Source organism: Callithrix jacchus, chromosome 15 (assembly GCF_049354715.1).
Source record: "Callithrix jacchus isolate 240 chromosome 15, calJac240_pri, whole genome shotgun sequence".
Classification (NCBI taxonomy): Eukaryota; Metazoa; Chordata; class Mammalia; order Primates; family Cebidae; genus Callithrix; species Callithrix jacchus.
Window position 1 is genome coordinate 85,793,692 of NC_133516.1, and position 15,078 is coordinate 85,808,769.

The window sequence follows — 15,078 nt, forward strand, 5'->3', positions numbered from 1 at the left end:
ATCCCTAATAGATAAGCTGTTGGAACTGGGATAGGGGTTAGGGGTAACTCATCCTGTTTTATTTCTATGCCTATAGGGCCTATAAAGGCTGAATAAGTCTTCAGGGAGTGAATGGATAAGCTAGGTGATTGAAAGAATGGAATAGGATATAGGAGATGGTGATGATATAAGCTGGTTTTTCATTAAAAAAAAAAAAAGTTTTCAGTCACCTAGCTTATCTATTCACTTACAGGGAGCCAGGCAGAGTTTAGGGAAACTTGTTAGTAGATGACTGCATTGACCCTGGCAAGAAAAGATAGTAGTCTAAACTTGGATGGTGGCAGTTAGAGTGGAATTTTCTGCCACTGAGAATGGAAATATTTTTTTGCCAGTCTTCTGTGTGGTTGTCTTATGATTCGGTTTTCTTGGTTTTGATTTCTGTTGGTTGGTTTTTTTTTTTTTCAGGGTTCTATAATATTTTTTCTTCTTTTCTGTATTTTTTTCTTGTTTTCTTCTTTTCCTCTGAAAGGAGTTCCCAACTCTAAAATTGCTTGCTCCCAGTATCAGTGTCAGGTACTCAGTACTTTTTATTTTTTTATCGAAACTAAATTTATTTTAAGTGTTGATTATATTTTATTTCATTAAAAATATATATTTAGGGAGTACAGCTGCAGATTACTTACACGCATATATTACATAGTGGTGAAGTTTGGGCTTTTAGTATACCTGTCATCGGAACAGTGAACATTGTACCCAGTAGGTAATCTTTCAACCCTCTCTTCTCTCCTACCTTTTGTAGTCTCCAATGTCTATTGTTCCACTCTGTATGTCCATTGCTTAGCTCCCACTTATAAGTGAGAACATGTGATATATGGCTTTCCAAGCAGATACTTAAAAGACAAATTATGTTTTAGTAACTGAGCATCCTAAAGTATGTACACCTCAGGCCAGGTGTGGTGGCTTGCGTCTATAATCCCAGGATTTGGGAGGCTAACGTGGGTGGACCACTTGAGGTCAGGAGTTCAAGACCAGCCTGGCCGACATGGTGAAACCCCCATCTCTACTAAAAATATGAAAATTAGCTGGGTGTGGTTGCGAGTGCCTGTAATCCCAGCTACTCGGGAGGCTGAGGCAGGAGAATTGCTTGAACCTGATAGGCAGAGGTTGCAGTGAATGAAGATCGTGCTTCTGTACTCCAGCCTGGGTGACAGAGCAAAAAAAACTCCATCACAAATAAAGTATGTACTCTTCAGTTTTGCAAACATTCCATTTTCAATGTATCTCATTTAGGTAATCAGTTTTAGCTTGAGACTGAGTTGTGGTTCAGAAGTACTTCTCACACTGTTATCTTTAAGATCCAAATCTTTCTTAACAAAACTCTTCTTAGGCCTTACATTTCTCCAATACTGTCCACTTTACCAGTTGCAGAAATGATTGAGTGGCATGACACCTCTCTGTGCTCCTAAAGTGAGCATTTTGTCCTGTGTCTGTGGTCTCCTTGCTGGCTTATTTCCCACTGATAAAATCAGCACTCCTGGATTCCTTGGAAATTGGAAAGAAATTTTTAACTCCTTGCAGTGGAAAGTAACTTTATTTAAAGTTAAAGCTAAAAAAGATTTTCTTATTTCACATTGCTCTAAATTTCTTATATAAACCTCTTTTTAAAAAGTGTCCTTAGAAATGGTTTTCATCACATGAAGCAAACTATGAGTTTCAAGAGGAAAAATAAAATTCTACAGGGGCTTATCGGAAAGTCTTAAGAGCGCCTCCCATCAAGTAATTTGTAATGTCTCCAAAGAATCTGATATGTATGCAGATACTATAAGCGATATCGCTTTTAACAGAGAGATATATCACTTCCTATAGCATTTTCAAGAAGGAAATGGTTTCAGCGATTGTCTTTAACAGATGGAATATTTGATTTCTGAACTCATAAGAAATGAATTTCTGACAGAAAGTGCAAAGACAAGGCACAGATGGAAGGGAAATATGTGGGCTAGTAAAATATGTCCATAACATAGGTCTTGAGTAGCAGTAGAAGATGGAATAGACAACCCTTTAGGTTATGGCATGGAGAGTGTTGTGTGAAGGGTCTGCTCTTACTTAGCTAAGCAACAAGTGAATGTGAAAGGAACACTGCCTGAGGAGGGCACAGTCTGTGCTCTGGTCAGGAATAGAAAGCTTCATGCAAGAACTGGGGTCTTCAAAATGAGTGTTGATAATTCAGAATGTGAAGGGCATTCCACCGAGATGGCAGAATAGTGTGTCTAGACATGTAGAGATGTGAATGTACCAAGTACATTTGGGAACTTTAATATAAGTGGTTGCAACCACAATGCATCCCTCTCTCTATGCCTGATTTTTTGTGGGCCTTTCATTGAGTGAAGCAGAATGATGAAAGTTATGCAAGAAGCCAAAAATTAAGCATACCCCCAAACAAGACAGAGGAGCTATGGGTAAAAAGGTAGGGTTAGGAATCTATACTTCAGTCATCAACTGTCACTGTGTCCTGGAGTTCCCTGATATGACTAATGATATGCTTGCTGTACCACACATATATCAGTGTTCTTTTCTACTCATGTGTTTTCATCATATTTACTGCCAGTTCCCCTCCCTCTCCAGCACCCTGGTACAATTTCCCCTGCTTTTGAGACTTTGACTATTTTTAATCACCATGTTACCCACTTTGGCCTTCTATGACCCTAAATCTGTGTCTGTGTTGGGGCCATGCTAATTCATGCTGTGAACTTACAGCTTTCCTTTGAGAAGGGGAGATGTCAAGATACATGGCAAAGGGATGCCTCATCCTGTAGTTGCTGTTCTAGAGGTCCCATCAATGTGCTCGTTCATTGCCAATGTGCTATTCAACATCTTCCTAGAGGAACATGTAGTCCCAGATCTGTGTCTGCATTATAGGCAGGAGAAAGGGACAGGATGGGTGGGAAGGGAGAATGGAAAAGGCCAAGGGTGGGAGGTGGGACTGGTGAGCAGCACAACTGGGCGCACTGAAATGCCATCTGCCTTATCACCAAATGGCAGGGGCCAACAGTTTGCACAACATGATTAGTACCAGAAAACAAATAGTTATTACAGGGAGGCAGTCAGTTGGTACCTGGCAGTAGGCTGTGGGATCTGTCAGTCTTCTATGTTAATTGAAGAAATGTCTTCAGGGGAGCATTTTCTAAGTATGCTTAGTTAGTTACAGCAAAGGCCCAATCACTTAGCAAGTAACCCACTATAATATAACAATAACAATAATAGCAAATATTTTCTCTGGAACAGTAAGTCTTTCTTGCCATTACAATTGCCATTATTATTAGGATATTTTTCTCAGGCTGGGCTCTAATTACCAATTTTATGAGTACTGTATATTATTTTACTTAGGCAAAAGGATTTGTTTATGAAGGGACTTTTTTTTTTGTCCTGCACTTCTGCTCTGAAGCTTAACTGTTTTTAAGAGGAGCATGCCACACATAAAGGAGGGTGATATATGTTATCAGTGGAATGCTGCCTTCTCACATACGGTAGCTGCAGTGTCACTAAATGCTCAGTAGCATATGAGCATGAATTTTGAGTTTTCCTTCATTTATTTTTTCCAAGCATAGCTTGGCAATGGCTAGCTATATTATGGCAGGGATTCCAATATCAGGTAAGATATTATACTTTTAAAAAATGGTTTCTTCTAACCCAGAAAATCAACAGTTTTATGTGTGATGATGGAATATAAAGAATGCCAAATGATCAAGAGAGATCTGTATCGCTTTTTGTAGAATAGTATGGCTGAAAGGCTGAAATCATGCTTCAAATAATCTTGAGAACTTTTAGTGAGCTTCCTTACTCTTGGCCAGTGAGGGCAAAGTCAGGAAGACTACGTCTGTCAAACCTAATGTTTGGGTTAAGGACAAAAGTTCGGGTTATTTTCCTGCTACTTAGGACATTTTTTGAACATCTCTGGTGCCCAGTAGTCAATTAAGAGTAAGTCCTAGCAGCTGAGATCCAGAGTGTGCTGATGACTTTTAGGCAGGGCTGGTTATGCTGGTGAATCTTGTTAACTTATTTCATCTCTCTCTCTCTTACACATACACACACTTATATACACAGACACCCCTCTTTGCCCTCCACACTTTTTTCTCTATCGCCACAGGAGAGTTATTTTACTCCAACCTCTGAGCCACTCCTCTTTTTTTTTGCCATTTGTCGACAGGAGGGCAAAGGCCTGTGCTTCTCAGTCTTTAGTTTATATATAAGTCACTGGGGATCACGATGAAATGAGGTTATAATTTGGTGTATCTGAGGTAGGGCTTGACATTGTACATTTTTAACAAAACTCTTAGGTGATGGAGATGCTGCTGGCAAGTTGACCAGATCTGGAGTAGGACGACTTCACATGACTCACAGCTGTGCTGATTTGGGGTAGACAGAGGTAGAAAGTAATTCAGAATCTTATCAGTCCAGTAATCAAAACTGTGAGTTAAAGTGGATTAAAGCACTAAAACAACCTTGTACAGTTTGTGACCCATGGGCTGCATTCAGTCCTGGATGGCTTTGAATGTGGCCCAACGCAAATTCGTAAACTTCCTTAAAACATGAGATTTTTTTCGTTTTTTTTTTTGTTTTTAATTTTCAGTAACTATTTAATATTGGTGAAGTTATATTATTGTCACATACTTTCGGTTCTGGGGTACATGTGAAGAACATGCAGGATTGTTGCATAGGTACATACATGACAATGTGGTTTGCTGCCTCCATCCCCATCACCTATATCTGGCATTACTCCCCATGTTATACCTCCCCAACTCCCCACCCCCAACTGTCCCTCCCCTCGTCCCCTGCTACAGACCTCAGTGTGTGATGCTCCCCTCCCTGTGTCCATGTGTTCTCAACACCCACTTGTGAGTGAGAACATGTAGTGTTTGATTTTCTGTTCTTGTGTCGGTTTGCTGAGAATGATGGTTTCCAGGTTCATCCATGTCCCTACAAAGGACACGAACTCATTTTTTATGGCTGCATATGAGGTTTTCATTATTATTATTTAGTTCATCACCTATCTTTAGTGTTAGTGTATTTTATGTATGGCCCAAGACAGCCATTCTTCTTCTAATGTGGCCAAGGGAAGCCAAGAGATTGGACACCCATGAAAAACATGAGAATCTCTGAACTCATTCATCTGAGAGCCATGTTGGTCAAACATCTCAGGGCTATGCTTTTCTTATAACATTAAAAAGCGATCCTCAACAGCTGACAAACGGGCCTCTGAGGAGACATTGTAGAATCCTCCCTCCCCCAAATCTGGTTTACATCTTTAATGAAGATTTCAGTGTTTTTCTTTATAACAAAAATAATTTTCTAGTATGAGACAAAAAGAGATATGGGAAAACAGAAATGTAGAGAAAGATAATAAAGAACACATGAAATATCACAAAGATTATTTTGGTTACGCCTCAGTAAAGCTGGAGAATATGAAAGAAAACTGAAACAAAACTTTTAAAACACCATTCAATAATCTCTCCAACCACCTTGTTTTTCTGTTTGGTCTAATGAGTTACACATAAAGATATTTTTTGAGAGAAAAGCCCGCACCATTCTGCCTGCCATCCTTTGCACCTCTGCATTAGTCAAGCCCAGCCCAGGTCATTAGCAGAGTGCTCAGTCTCAGATGGCTTTGAGTGAAGTCCCAAACAAATTTGATTGCTAAAGGGAATAGGGTTAATTGCCAGCCTCAATGCTTACACACAGAAAGAGGTAAGCATGCCTGACAGATAGCATGATAACATGAAAATCAAATTACCCAGCTAACAGACTTGATGTGGTTTTTTTTTGTTTTGTTTTCGTTTTTTTTTTTTCTCTTTCTTTTTCTAATATATATCAACAGATGGAAGGGTTAAAGACGTGACGGTTGGCTCAGACTGAACATACCCTTTCTGATTCTGGAGTGTTTTTAGCTTCATCTTTGAAATTTGTTGTTTATTTTATGTTCTTTGTTTGCAGGCTTGGGAAATTAGTCAGTTCCTCAGAGAAAATCAGATAGTGGACATAAATCATTCACTCTCTAGGTCATTCATTTTAAACCACCTCAAAATTCTTTTCACTTCCCAAAGTTCTTATCATATACTGACTGAGGAAAGAATGGATAGCTACACTTTTTTTGTAGATAGACAGTTGTTCACATAATTTAAAACCCCACCAGACAAGTAATTATACATCATCTCCCCCTTAGTGCTTTCTACCAAGTAGACAGAGACAGAGGATGCGTTTCAGTTAAGGTGGAGAAAGGAGGTCAGGTACCATAGCAGGAAAGCTATGTCCTGCTGTCTTTATTAAAAAGGAAAAATGTGCTTTCATCAGAGATTTTACCTAACAAGTGGGTAATATATAAGAAAGAAAGAGATGAATAATATACTCATTTCTCCTTAACAGGACTGTTCTAAAACAAAGTAGCAAAAAGTATAAAATGGTGGTAATATACATCAATCAGTTGGAAAATTAGAATAATTTAGATTGTCATGGCATCTACGAAAGTCACATAACCTCTTCATGACAAATATTAAATGTGTAAGATGTTTAAAGTTTCTAAGCCTTACTAAAGTCCTTTTCATCGTAGAGTGAGGAAAATAATCCATCTCTCCTTCAAGTTTTTGTCGGGGAAGAGGTAGAGTAAAAGGATATTAGCTCAGTGCCTGGAACACAGCAAGCACTTAGGAAATGTGAATCATTATTGTCTGTTCATGTTTGTAAAGTTTTGGAATAGATTATGGATTCCCAACCTTTTCATTACCAGGTATCTCGTTTGTTATTTTTTCAAGACCCTATGCTTGAGAATATTTTCACACCCAATATACTACATTAACCGAGTAATAACTGTTCTCCCATTATAGCTGTACTGAGACATAGAGCAGTCAATTAGAGCTTAAGATTTATTTAGTACTGTCATCACGTTGAGTTTACATTCTAATTTGAAGTACAGAAGGTCATATTTTAAGATGGCTAAATAGGAACGGCTTCAATCTGCAGCCCCCATTAAGATCAACACAGAAGGCAGGTGATTTCTGCATTTCCAACTAGGTACCCAGCTCATCTCAATGGGATGGGTTAGACAGTAGGTGCAGCCCACAGAGGGTAACCAAAAGCAGGGTGCAGTATCATCTCATCTGGGAAGTACCAGGGGTCAGGGACGTCCCGCTCCTAGCCAAGGGAAGCCGTGAGGGACTGTGCCATGAAGAACACTGCACTCCAGCCTAGACACTACACTTTTCCCACTTCACAACCCTCGGACCAGTAGATTCCCTTTGGTGCCTACATCACCAGGGCCCTGGGTTTCAAGCACAAAACTGGGTGGCCATTTGGGCGACAATGAGCTAGCTACAGGAGTTTTTTTTATATCCCAGTGGGACCTTGAATGCCAGTGAGACGGAATCATTGACTCCCCTGGAAAGGGAGCTGAAGCCAGGAAGCCAAATGGTCTAGCTTAGCAAATCCCACCCCCATGAAGCCCAGAAAATTAAGATATACTGGCTTGAAATTCTTGCTGCCAACACAGCAGTCTCAAGTGGACCTGAGATGCTTGAGCTTGGTGGGGGGAGGGGAATCCACCATTACTGAGGGTTGAGTAGGTGGGTTTTCCCCTCACAGTGTAAACAAAGCCACCAGGAAGTTCAGTGGAGTGCACTGCAGCTTGGCAAAGCTGCTGCAGCTAGACTGTCTCTCTAGATTCCTCCTCTCTGGACAGGGCATCTCTGAAAGAAAGGTTGCCTCCCAAATCAGGGACTTACAGATCAAACTCTCAACTCCCTGGCAGAAAGCAGATGGGGGAAGGGGCAGCTGTGGGTGCAGCTTCAGCAGACTTCAACGTTCCTGTCTGCTGGCTCTAAAGAGAGCAGTAGATCTCCCAGCATAGCACTCGAGCTCTGATAAGTGATAGACTGCCTCTTCAGGTGGGTCCCTCACATTTGTGCCTCCTGACTGGGAGATACTTCCCAGCAGGGGCGGACAGATACCTCATACAGGAGAGCTCCTGCTGGCATCTGGCAGGTGCCCCTCTGGGTGAAGCTTCCACAGTAAGGAACAAGCAGCAGTCTTTGCTGTTCTGCAGCCTCTGCTTGTGATATCCAGGCAAACGTCCTGGAGCTGACCTCCAGCAAATTCCATCAGACCTGCAGAAGGGCCTGACTGTTAAAAGGAAAACTAACAGAGAGAAAGGAATAGCATCGACATCAACAAAAGGATGTACACACAGAAACTTCATCCGAATGTCACCAACATCAAAGACCGAAGGTAGATAAATCCACAAAGATGAGGAGAAACCAGTACAAAAAGGCTGAAAATTCCAAAAACCAGAATACTTCTTCTCCTCCAAAAGATCACAACTTCTTGCCAGCAAGGCAACCAAACTGAGTGGAGAATGAGTTTGATGAACTGACAGAATTAGGCTTCAGAAGGTGGACAATAACAAACTCTTCTGAGATAAAGTAGCATGTTCTAACCCAATACAAGGAAGCTAAGAACTTTGAAAAAAGATTAGAGGATCATACCTGTAATCCCAGCCCTATGGGGGGCTGAGGTGGGTGTATCACCTGAGGTCAGAAGTTTGAGACCAGCTTGACCAACTTGGAGAAATCCCATCTCTACTAAAAATACAAAAAAAAAAATAATAATTGGGCATGGTGGCAGGTGTCTGTAATCCCAGACACTCAGGAGGCTGACAAAGGAGAATTGGTTGAACCCAGGAGGCAGAGGTTGTGGTAAGCAAAGATTGTACTGTTGCACTGCAGCCTTGGTAACAAGCAAAACTTGTCTCAAAAAAAAAAAAAAAAAAAGAGGAATTACTAACTAGAATAACCAGTTCAGACAAGAACATAAATGACCTGATGTAGCTGAGAAACACATCAAGAGAACCTCATGAAGCATATACAAGTATCAATAGCAGAATCAATCAAGTGGAAGTAAGGATATCAAAAATTGAAGATCAACTTACTGAAACAAAGAGTGAAGAAAAGATTAGAGAAAAAAGAATGGAAGGGAATGAACAAAACTTCCAAGAAATATGGAACTATGTGAAAAGACCAAACCTATGTTTGATTGGTGTACCTGAAAGTGACAGGGAAAATGGAACCAAGTTGGAAAACACTCCTCAGGATATTATCCAGGAGAATTTCCCCAACCTAGCAGATAGGCCAACATTCAAATTCAGGAAATACAGAGAACACCACAAAGATACTCCTCAAGAAGAGCAATGCCAATATACATAATTGTCAGATTCACCAAGTTTGAAATGAAGGAAAAAATGTTAAGGGCAACCAGAGAGAAAGGTCGGGTTACCCACAGAGGGAAGCCCGTCAGACTAACAGCAGATCTCTCTGCAGGAACCCTACAAGCCAGAAGAGAGTGGGGGCCAATATTCAACGTTCTTTTTTTTTTTTTTTCTGAGACAGAGTCTTGCTCTGTCTTCAGACTGGAGTGCAGTTGTGCAATCTCGAGTCACTGTAACTTCCAACTCCCTGGTTCAAGGGAGTCTCCTGCCTCACCCTCCTGAGTAGCTGGGACTACAGTCACACATCACCACACCCAGCTAATTTTTGTATTTTTAATAGAGACAGGGTTTCACCATGCTGGCTGGGATGGTCTCGATTTCCTGACCTTGTGATTCACCCACCTCGGCCTCCCAAAATGTTTACAGGCATGAGCCATGGCGCCCAGCCTCAACATTCTTAAAGAAAATAATTTTCAACCCAGAATTTCATACCCAGCCAAACTAAGCTCTATAAGTGAAGGAGAAATAAAATTCTTTACAAACAAGCAAAGACTGAGCAATTTTGTCACCACTAGGCCTGCCTTAAGACAGCTTCTAAAGGAAGCACTAAATGTAGAAAGAAAAATCTGGCACTGGCCACTGCAAAAAGCAAATGTTAAGGCCATTGACATTATGAAGACACTGCATCAACTAACAGGCAAAATAACCAGCTAGCATCATAATGACATGATCAAATTCATACATAACAATATTAACCTTAAATGTAAAAGGGCTAAATGCCCCAACTAAAAGACATAGACTGGCAAATTCGATAACAAGTCAAGACCCATTGGTGTACTGTATTCAGGAAATACATCCATGTGCAGACATACACTTAGGCTCTGAATAAAGGGATGGAGGAATAATTACCAAGCAAAAACAAAACAAAACAAAGACAAAACAAACAAACTAAAAAACACCAGGGGTTGCGATTCTTGTCTCTGATAAAACAGACTTTAAGCCAATAAAGAGCAAAAAAATACAAAGGGCATTACATAATGGTAAAGGGATTGATGCAACAGAAGAGCTAACTCTCCTAAATATATACTGCAACCAATGCAGGAGCATGCAGATTCACAAAGCAAGTTCTTAGAGACCTACAAAGAGACTCAGATTCCCACACAATAATAGTGGGAGACATTAACACTGCACTGTCAATATTAGGTCAATGAGACAAAAAATTAACAAGGATATCCAGGACTTGAACTCAGCTCTGGACCAAGCAGACCTAATAGACATTTACAGAACTCTCTACCCCAAATCAACAAAATAGACATTCTTCTCAGCAGTATATAGCACTTATTCTAAAATCAGCCCCTTAATTGGAAGTAAAATACTACTCAGCAAATGCAAGAAATGGAAATCATAACAAACAGTCTCTCAGACCATAGTGAAATCAAATTAGAACTCAGGATTAAGAAACTAACTCAAAACTGCACAGTGATATGGAACCTGAACAACCTGCCCCTGAATGACTACTACGTAAATAACAAAATTAAGGCAGAAATAAATGTTATTTGAAACTAATGAGAACAAAGACACAATGTACCAGAATCTCTGGGACACAGCTAAAGCATTGTTTAGAGGGAAATTTATAGCACTAAATGCTCACAAGAGAAAGCAGGAAAGAGCTAAAATCTATATCCAAACATCACAATGAAAACAACTAGAAAAGCAAGAGCAAACAAATTCAAAAGCTAGCAGAAGACAAGAAGTAACTAAGATCAGAGCAGAACTATAGGAGAAAAAGACATAAAAGCCCCTTAAAAAATCAATCCAAGAGCTGTTTTTTTTTAAAAGATTAGCAACATAGACTGCTAGTCAAACTAATAAAGAAGAAAAGAGAGAAGAATCAAATAGACACAATAAAAAATGATCAAAGGGATATTACCACTGATCCCTCAGGGATATGAACTTCTGTTAGTATTAGAGAATACTATAAACACCACTATGCAAGTAACTAGACAATCTAGAAGAAATGGATAAATTCCCAGACACATACTACACCGTCCCAAACTAAACTAGGAAGAAGTCGAATCCCTGAATAGGCCAATAACAATTTCTGAAATTGTGGTAGTAATTACTAGCCTACCAACCAAAAAAAATCCAGGACCAGATTGGTTCACAGACATATTCTACCAAAAGTACAAAGAGGAGCTGGTGCCATTTCTTCAGAAACTATTCCAAACAATAGTAAAAGAGGGGCTCCTCCCTAACTCATATTTTGAGGCCAGCATCATCCTGATACCAAAACCTGTCAGAGACACAACTAAAAAGGACAATTTCAGGCCAGTATCCCTGATGAACATTGATGCAAAAATCCTCAGTAAAATACTGGCAAACCAAATCCAGCAGCACATTAAAAAGCTTATTGAATATGATCAAGTCAGCTTCATTCCTGGGATGGTTCAAAATATGCAAATCAGTAAACATAATTCATCATGTAAACAGAACCAGAGACAAAAACCACAATTATCTCAATAGATGAAGAAAAGGCCTTCAATAAAATTCAACACCCTTTCATGCTAAAAATTCTTGTTAAACTTATCTCAAAATAATAGAAGATATTTATAACAAACCCACAGAAAATATCATACTGAATGGACAAAAGCTGGAAGCATTCCATTTGTAAACTAGAACAAGACAAGGATACCATCTCTCACCACTCCTGTTCAACATAGTATTGGAAGTTCTGGCCAGGGCAATCAGGCAAGAGAAAGAAATAAAAGATATTTAAATAGGAAGAGAGGAAGTCACATTTTTTTCTGTTTACAGATAACATGATTGTGTACTTAGAAAATTCTGTATTCTCAGCCCAAAATCTCTTTAAGTTGATAAGCAACTTTAGCAAAGTCTCGGGATACAAAATCAATGTGCAAACATCACAAGCATCTCTCTACACCAATAATAGACAAAGAGATTCAAATCGAGTGGACTCATATTCACAATTACTACAAAGAGAATGAAAAACCTAGGAATACAATTTATAAGGTATATGAAGGACTTCTTCAATGAGAACTACAAACCACTACTAACGGAGATAGGAGAGGACACAAACAAATGGAAAAACATTCTATACTTATGAATAGGAAGAATCAGCATCATGAAAATGGCCATACTGTCCAAGGTAATTTATAGACTCAGTGCTACCCCCATCAAGCTACCCTTGACTTTCTTCAAAGAATTAGAAAAAACTACTTTAAATTTTATATTGAACCAAAAAAGAGCCCATATAGCCAAGACAATCCTAAGCAAAAAGAACAAAGCTGGAAGCATCACATACCTGACTTCAAACTATACTACAAGGCTAACCAAAACAGCATGATACTGGTACCAAAACAGATATATAAACCAATGGAACAGAACAGAGGCCTCAGAAATAACACCACACATCTACAACCATCTGATCTTGGATGAACCTGACAAAAACAGGCAATGGGGAAAGGATTTCCTATTTAATAAATGGTGTTGGGAAAACTGGCTAGCCACATGCAGAAAACTGAAACTGTACTCTTATACAAAAATTAACTCCAGATGGATTAAGGACTTAAATGTAAGACCTAAAACCATAAAAACCCTAGAAATTAACCTAGGCAATACCATTCAGGACATAGGAGTGGACAAATACTTCATGACTAAAACACCCAAAGCAATGGCAACAAAGGCAAAACTGACAAATGGGATCTAATTAAAGAGCTTCTGCACAGCAAAAGAAACTATCATCAGAGTGAACAGGCAACCTACAGAATGGGAGAACATTTTTGCTATCCATTTGACAAAGGACTAATATCCAAAACTACAAAACTTAATGAAATTTACAAGAAAAAAAACATCAAAAAGTAGGCAAAGGTTATGAACAAACACTTCTCAAAAGAAGACATTTATCTGGCCAACAAACATATGATGAAAAAATGCTCATCACTGGTCATTAGAGAAAGGCAAATCAAAACCACAGTGAGATACCATCTCATACCAGTTAGTATGGTGATCATTCAAAAATCAGGAAACAACAGATGCTGGAAAGGATGTAGAGAAAGAGAAACACTTTTACACTGTTGTTGAGAGTATAGAGTAGTTCAACCATTGTGGAAAACAATGTGGTGATTCCTAAAGGATCTAGAACTAGAAATACCATTTGACCTAGCAATCCAAAAACTAGATCAAATATACCAGTGATTTTTTTGTTATATATGCCCCAAATTATAAATCATTCTGTAAAGCCACATGCACATGTATGTTTATTGCAACCCTGTTTGCGATAGCAAAGACTTGGAATCAACCCAAATGCCCATCAATGATAGAATGGGTAAAGAAAATATGGCACATAAACACCATGGAATATTATGCAGCCATAAAAAGAATGAGTACATGTCCTTTGCAGGGACTTGAATGAAGCTGGAAACCATCATTCTCAGCAAACTAACACAAGAACAGAAAACCTGTTCTTACTCATAAGTGGGAGTTGAACAATAAGAACACATGGACACAGGGAGCAGAACATCACATACGGGAGCCAATTGGGGGTTGGGGGGCTAGTGGAGGGATAGCATTAGGAGAAATACCTAATGTAGATGATGGGTTGATGGGTGCAGCAAACCACCATGGCATGTGTATACTTATGTAACCTCCACGTTCTGCACATGTATCTCAGAACTTAAAGTATAATTTTAAAAATTTTCACTAAATCATGTTAAACTATTCAGTTTTATCTTGAATGAATATGAGCTGATTATTAAAAACATTTGAAGAACCTAGTTGTTCAGAGACCCTGGACAAGGACAGTCTGCAAAGTCATTTCTATAACTAAAGCTTTATTATCCTGTGGTTGAAAATTCTTCAATGCCAGAGAGAACCATGATGTGATTTCAGGAACACTGGAAGTTGTTTCCACCCCTTCCCAAATCCCATCAATTGAATGACACCTGCAGTTTAGCTTACAACTTCAGAAACTGGATCACAATGAATGCAAGAATAATGGAATTGCTGGAATCTCACTCAGAGCTGCTAAAAATACCTCTTATACTTACTTTGCTTTCTTAACCAAGAAATCAAGGGTCTAGAAAGTGAGCACCAGTGTACTCAAACCAGTTAGTACTAGAGTCAGTATATCATACAACCTTCCCAAGGTGGAGAAGGATGTGATCTTCCTCTGGCATGAGGAATAAAACTATCAAATCTGTAATAAATAGAAATCATTTTACCTTTCACACATTTTCATAATTTCCCCTGCTGCTTCAGCTAATTAATTATCAGTGCTATTTGTGTTTAGACAAGAGGGTTTGTCTCCTTCACAGCCCATCTGCTTCTTGGTAACCTTGCTGTGAAGTCATTGCAAAGCAGAGTTGCTGATAAAGCTATCATCTCCATGGCAACCTGCTGCTATGTCACAAATGCAGGAGTGTGACCTCATTGCAGTTGAAAGGAGAAATCAAACTGGTGTCTGATGTGTGAGGCGATAAGAATTTTTAATTAGACACATAGTTTATTCATTTTTCCCTAGAAATATGAGAAGGATCCTTATGGAGAAATATTACTACAATAGCCTTACTGCTAATTATTAAATATTAAATGAATGTTTTAATATTAGTGGTACAATGCGCATGTACAAGTGGTTATAACTGGGTGAAATGCCCTATGTAAATATTATATTCATATCCTGTAAATATTCTATAATTTTTTTGTTATATATCTCCCAGCAGAGATGACTCATCTCTTGGTATGATATTTAAAAAGCTTGAGAAAGTGAGCTGCTTCTTCCTCACTGATTGCATCATTTGTACAGCAGCCCATATATTAAAGGGAAATTATGACAT

General features: G+C 39.1%; 1 long non-coding RNA gene across 1 annotated transcript; it reads right to left on the bottom strand.

Annotated features, from left to right (window-relative positions):
- Positions 1 to 2,457: 2,457 nt before the first annotated feature.
- Positions 2,458 to 14,587, bottom strand: LOC144579443 (uncharacterized). The gene is made up of 2 exons (XR_013526980.1): positions 14,467 to 14,587; positions 2,458 to 4,382 (listed from the first exon to the last, which is right to left on the bottom strand). It is a non-coding gene; the product is annotated as an uncharacterized LOC144579443 (long non-coding RNA).
- Positions 14,588 to 15,078: the final 491 nt, after the last annotated feature.